The following is a 6,539-nucleotide window of genomic DNA, read 5'->3' on the forward strand; positions in this document are numbered from 1 at the left end:
CTATGGAGGAGATTATCTACGTGGGGGTTATTTACTGGGGGGCTAACTACCAGTGGTTCTAGTTACAGGGAGAATACTTACATGGGGCATACTACCTATTGGGTGGCCTAACAACTGGGATGGGGGATACCTACAGGAGGGATGACAACATTGAGGGTACTACTTACTGGGGGCCTACCTTCACAGAGAAGCCTGGGGACTATATAGATGTACAGAGAAGCCTAACTACCATGTAGGTACACAGGAGGGACTTAACTACTGTTAGGGGGACACAGAGGTGACCTAACTACTGTATGAGGGGACCTTGTCTCGGCCCTAACACTGGCATCTTTGTTTTAGGTTAACTCTCTTCCAGGATTACAGTATAGATCTTGTATTTTACAGCAACCGTTTTGTCACTGTTCTATGTCTGGCATTGCAGCCCACCCCATTCACTCTACTTATTGATTATAAAGCCAGGAACAGATTTGAAAAGGGAGGCACTCTTTTAGGGGGACATTTAGGTTGGACATTTGTCAAGGTCGGTGTCTAATGCAGACCCGTGTAAAGTCGCCATTTTTGCACAAAGACGTGCCTTGTGCAAAATTTTTGCCACTTTTCACTGTTTTTTGCCCAAGTGGGAAACATTTTTTTATTGTGAGGCATGCACATCTTGATACATCCAGCAGAGAGGGAACTTTATATTAATGAGCCATGATTAAGGGTATGTGATGTACCAGAAACATGTTGGCGTGAGACTGTGAGAGCCTATGTATTGTCTCCGTTGCTTTCTAAGGATCACAGAATAAAGCTATCATTGAGCACTGCATCGCTGAGCCCAGGTGATTTTCTTTAACTTCATATTAAAACGGAATATAATACACACCTCTTTAAAAAAAAATTCCCTTTAGTCTTTTCTTAATATGTCTTCCAACTGTTCCTGACTGAGTATTCAATGGTTAAAGCAAATGTACAATCGGGTACATCACTAATTAACCTCCCCTCTGTGACGCGGCCCTGTTGAGTGGAGGGGATAGCGTCACACTGGAGGATGCCGGGCCCACCTCCAGTGCATAAAGCCAGGCTAATGCATGAGAAGAGTACGGCCACGAACACAGGAACTGGGCTGCATTTTGAAAAAAGTACCACGCCACCGTGATCCCCGCACCGGGGCCATCAGGGTAATATATTAAAGGGGTTGTCCAGCGAAAAAATTTTTTCTTTCAAATCAACTGGTGTCAGAAACTTATATAGAATTGTAATTTACTTCTATTTAAAAATCTCAAGTCTTCCAATTCTTATTAGCTAATATACACTCACCGGCCACTTTATTAGGTACACCATGCTAGTAACGGGTTGGACCCCCTTTTGTCTTTAGAACTGCCTCAATTCTTGGTGGCATAGATACAACAAGGTGCTGGAAGCTTCCTCAGAGATTTTGGTCCATATTGACATGATGGCATCACACAGTTGCCGCAGATTTGTCGGCTGCACATCCATGATGCGAATCTCCCGTTCCACCACATCCCAAAGATGCTCTATTGGATTGAGATCTGGTGACTGTGGAGGCCATTGGAGTACAGTGAACTCATTGTCATGTTCAAGAAACCAGTCTGAGATGATTCTAGCTTTATGACATGGCGCATTATCCTGCTGAAAGTAGCCATCAGATGTTGGGTACATTGTGGTCATAAAGGGATGGACATGGTCAGCAACAATACTCAGGTAGGCTGTGGCGTTGCAACGATGCTCAATTGGTACCAAGGGGCCCAAAGAGTGCCAAGAAAATATTCCCCACACCATGACACCACCACCACCAGCCTGACCCGTTGATACAAGGCAGGATGGATCCATGCTTTCATGTTGTTGACGCCAAATTCTGACCCTACCATCCGAATGTCGCAGCAGAAATCGAGACTCATCAGACCAGCCAACACTTTTCCAATCTTCTACTGTCCAATTTCGATGAGCTTGTGCAAATTGTAGCCTCAGTTTCCTGTTCTTAGCTGAAAGGAGTGGCACCCGGTGTGGTCTTCTGCTGCTGTAGCCCATCTGCCTCAAAGTTGGACGTACTGTGCGCTCAGAGATGCCCTTCTGCCTACCTTGGCTGTAACGGTTGGCTATTTGAGTCACTGTTGCCTTTCTATCAGCTGGAACCAGTCTGCCCATTCTCCTCTGACCTCTGGCATCAACAAGGCATTTCCGCCCACAGAACTGCCGCTCACTGGATGTTTTTTCTTTTTCGGACCATTCTCTGTAAACCCTAGAGATGGTTGTGCGTGAAAATCCCAGTAGATCAGCAGTTTCTGAAATACTCAGACCAGCCCTTCTGGCACCAACAACCATGCCACGTTCAAAGGCACTCAAATCACCTTTCTTCCCCATACTGATGCTCGGTTTGAACTGCAGGAGCTTGTCTTGACCAGGTCTACATGCCTAAATGCACTGAGTTGCCGCCATGTGATTGGCTGATTAGAAATTAAGTGGTAACGTGCAGTTGGACAGGTGTACCTAATAAAGTGGCTGGTGAGTGTATATCCTGCAGAAAGTGTTTTTATTTACATTCAGAAACAGTGCTCTCTGCTGACATCTCTGGCCGAGTCAGGAACTGTCCAGAGCAGGAGAGGTTTTCCATGGGGATTTGCTACTGCTCTGGACAGTTCCTGACTCTGCCAGAGATGTCAGCAGAGAGCACTGTTTCTGAATGTAAATAAAACACTTCCTGCAGGACATACAAAAGTTTATAAGTACAGGAAGACTTGAGATTTTTAAATAGAAGTAAATTACAAATCTATATAACTTTCTGACACCAGTTGATTTGAAAGAAAAAAAATTTCGCTGGACAACCCCTTTAAAAAAAGTGATGTGCCAGTTGGTAAATTCGCTTTAAAAACCTGAGCATGTGAACACCCTAAGAAGTGCAATGATTGTATTTTCATGCCTTTTTCATTGCAGTATTTCTATATAACATGTATGAATGTTCTGTAAGACAGGAAGATCTGACTGTAGCCTTCAGGATGGACTGGAGTGCAGCCAATTTACTTAACGGAATACCAATTGTTAAATGAACCTACTGGCACAATATAATCTTCTGCACTTAAATGTGAAATGGGCCTTGATACATGGTAAATGATGATGAACTTTACTCCCTAACCTTTGAACACATATGTTTCCTCAGACTTAAGTGACAAGTCATTCTCTACATGCAAGGATCCTATTGTTGAAGGCGGTAAATGAATGTATTTCTTTAATAAAGTTCCGTAATTTCTAACAGAATAGGCCACCTTTTAACCTCCCTGTAAGATCCGTGCCTGGCGATAGGCCGAATGCCAGTAGTTTCCTTTAGTGTTTATCCAAGTGTCATCTGGCAATGAGAGGGAATGTTATAGAACTAGGTTAATTGGCTTCCTATGAAATTGGCCCCAGTGTGCTTGGATGTAGACATATCCGAGATCTGGAAATTTGTTCTTTAACCTCACAGGAAACAGAGCTGGCCTGAATGCTTTCTTTGCACAAAGCCCTTATGTTCATATTAAAGGGGAACTCTGGCTAAACGTTTTTTTTTTCTTTTAAATCAACTATCAGAAATTTATATAGAATTGTAATTAACTTCTATTTAAACATCTCCAGTCTTCCAATACTTATCAGCTGCTGTATGTCCTGTGGGAAGTTTTGTATTCTTTCCAGTCTGACACAGTGCTCTTTGCTGCCACCTCTGTCTGTGACGGGACCTGTCCAGAGCAGTGCAGGTTTTCTATGGGGATTCACCCCTGCTCTGGACAGCTTTAGCTTTGACTGTCCAGGCATGATGGGAGTCCAGGCATGATGGTGGGAGTTGTAGTTTTGCAACAGCTGGAGAGCCAAGGTTCCCTACCCCTGGATTAGAGAAAGAGAGAGATGAAACAACAGTGTCTCCTTTCCCCTATATTACTCAGGAGAGGTTGTTGTTTCCACGCCCTTAGTAACGTGATCACTGTGTGATGTCAGTGGTGGGCGGGGTTACAGATTAGGTGTTACAGCTTGCCTGGCAACAAAAGAGAAATGTGACCTCTGTCTCAGAATGGAGGGGGAAGACAGAGGAGTGGAGACAGAGTGGACCAGGCAGTGAGGATTTTCAGCAGCTTCAGGGTGTCAGGATGTTCTGCAGACAAACGGCCCAATTCATGTAGCAGAAACCTATTACAAACAAGCTTAGATCATGGTTTGGGATTAAACAGGGTTAAATCTTAAGCAGAGTGCCCTTTTAAAACTTAAAGGGGTTGGCCACTTTATAATAGTTTAGTATACAGTATTAGTAAGTGTACTCACTGTATATACTGACAGCAGCTCCCTGTGCACCTCATAGAGCTAAAAATCAGGCTCCCCTCCTCCAGGCTGAACTGATCTGCTCTTTGATGTTCCTGTCCATAAAATGGCTGACATGGAGGAGCATGTGACCATGCCCCGCCCCCCAGTGTCCACCACTGAGCCCGTATATGTCTATGGAGGACATAGGGGGCGGGGCATGGTCACATGCTCCTCCATGTCAGCCATTTTATGGACAGAAACCAAACAGAGTAGGGCAGCCCAGCCTTGAAGAGGGGAGTCTGATTACACACAGGGAACACAGGGAGCTGCTGTCAGTATATACAGTGAGTACAGTTACTAATACTGTATACTGACCTATTTTACTATAAAGTGCCCCACCCCTTTAACATGCCAGGGGCCCCACTCCAACTCATCCTACTGGGAGCCTCCTGTTCCCCTGTAGGCCAGTGTGTCAAGTGAGGAGTCAGACTCATAATGTAAGTCTATGAGGACGTCTCTTTTCACGAACACACAGCTGCAGCGCTTTACTCTCCCCGCTCGTTCTCAGGATCGGTACAGGTGTGAACACTCAGACCCAGTCCAGACCAATCAAAGTTTGACATGTCTCTCTCGTTGTCTGTATACCTCATATTTAACTATTACCTTAGCCTAGATGACCGTCTCTGCAGAGTCTATGATTTACCAGGAAATCAAACTGCTGGTGAGATTAATGATGGGAGACCTGGAACATTGTGTGTGTGTTTGTGTCTGTGGAAGGCAATGAGGCAGAACGATCACATGTATATACAAAGACTGCACAGAGGTCATCTACTCACACACCTAGTGAGCACAGAGACAAATGCTTCATGACTGCTGTTAAAGGAACCGGAACTCCCTCCAGACCTTGTCTCATGAAATGGAAATGATGAGGAGCATATTGGTTTAACTGTACGTCTCATTTGCTGTGGAAGAATACAAGAGATAGTTGTCTGATTTTGGTATAATGTAGTACCACATTGCCGTATTTCACTATATTAGGTACACTGAGCTGATCCATTGAGGTGAATGAACCCTATCCTATGCCTCTGATTTCATGACGTTCTGTCAGATTGTATATCAATCAGAAACACAGACCTACTTTGCATCTGTTTTCCTCAGCGTGGTCCTGTGCCCGTAAGATATGGCAGGGACTGAACCTATGGTGATCAGGTAATGCCTGAATTGTATTTTTTATTTTTTTTTGCACCAGTCTGAACTCTCTTCTATTCTAGTACTTGCTGTGTGGTGATTGACAGGTTCCACCACACCCGTCTGGTTTCTTCTTTTAGCCTAGTCCTGGGCTGCATATAGTTTAGACTGTGTGGTAATAGACAGATGCCTTCGCCATTTATCTCCATTACTTGCCAGTCTGTGTACTGTGTGGTCTGGATGTCGGTGGACTGGTCCAATCACACCCTGTACTGGGACTCGGACATCTCATAAGAAGTCCACATGTGCTCTGGGATTTGTTTGCAATAGTTTTTAGTAACTTGAGCTGGCGTTGATATTAGATTTAACTGCTTGGATTTCTGACCTCTGTCTGTCTTTGTGACCCCCATTTTTGCCTGCTGTTCTTGTACCGTTCTGCTGTCTCCAGTTTGATCTGTATATGCCTGACCATTCAGTATTGTTTTTGTTTGTCTTGTCTCCTTTTGTGTTTCACCTATCCAGTGTAAGGACCGTAGCAAAGTTGTAGCTTGCGGTGGCCTAGACTAAAGTCTATGGAGAAGGATTAAAATATTGATGCATTTGTATGTAATCCAAGCTTCATCAGTTTTTCCATCTATTTTGTCTATTTTTCAATTTTCTGTCTAGAAAACATCCCACCAGTATTTACAAATGCAACACTAAACCCATACTGATGACCAACAGGTGGTATTTAAAATGGGTTCTCCCGCAATGATTCTTTCAAATCAACTGGTGTCAGTAAGTTGTACAGATTTATATTTTACCTCTGTTTAAAAATCTCCAGTCTTCCAGTACTTATCAGCTGCTGTATGTCCTGCAGGAAGTGAGGTATTTTTTCCAGTCTGACACAGTGCTCTCTGCTGCCACCTTTGTCCATGACAGGAACTGTCCAGAGCAGGAGAGGTTTTCTATGGGGATTTGCTGCTGCTCTGGACAGTTCCTGACATGGACAAAGTGGCAGTAGGGAGCACTGTGTCAGACTGGAAGTAATACGCCACAAGATTAGAAATTTTTTAAATAGAAGTAAATTACAAATCTGTATAACT

The sequence above is a fragment of the Dendropsophus ebraccatus genome, chromosome 3, assembly GCF_027789765.1.
Source record: "Dendropsophus ebraccatus isolate aDenEbr1 chromosome 3, aDenEbr1.pat, whole genome shotgun sequence".
Taxonomy (NCBI): domain Eukaryota; kingdom Metazoa; phylum Chordata; class Amphibia; order Anura; family Hylidae; genus Dendropsophus; species Dendropsophus ebraccatus.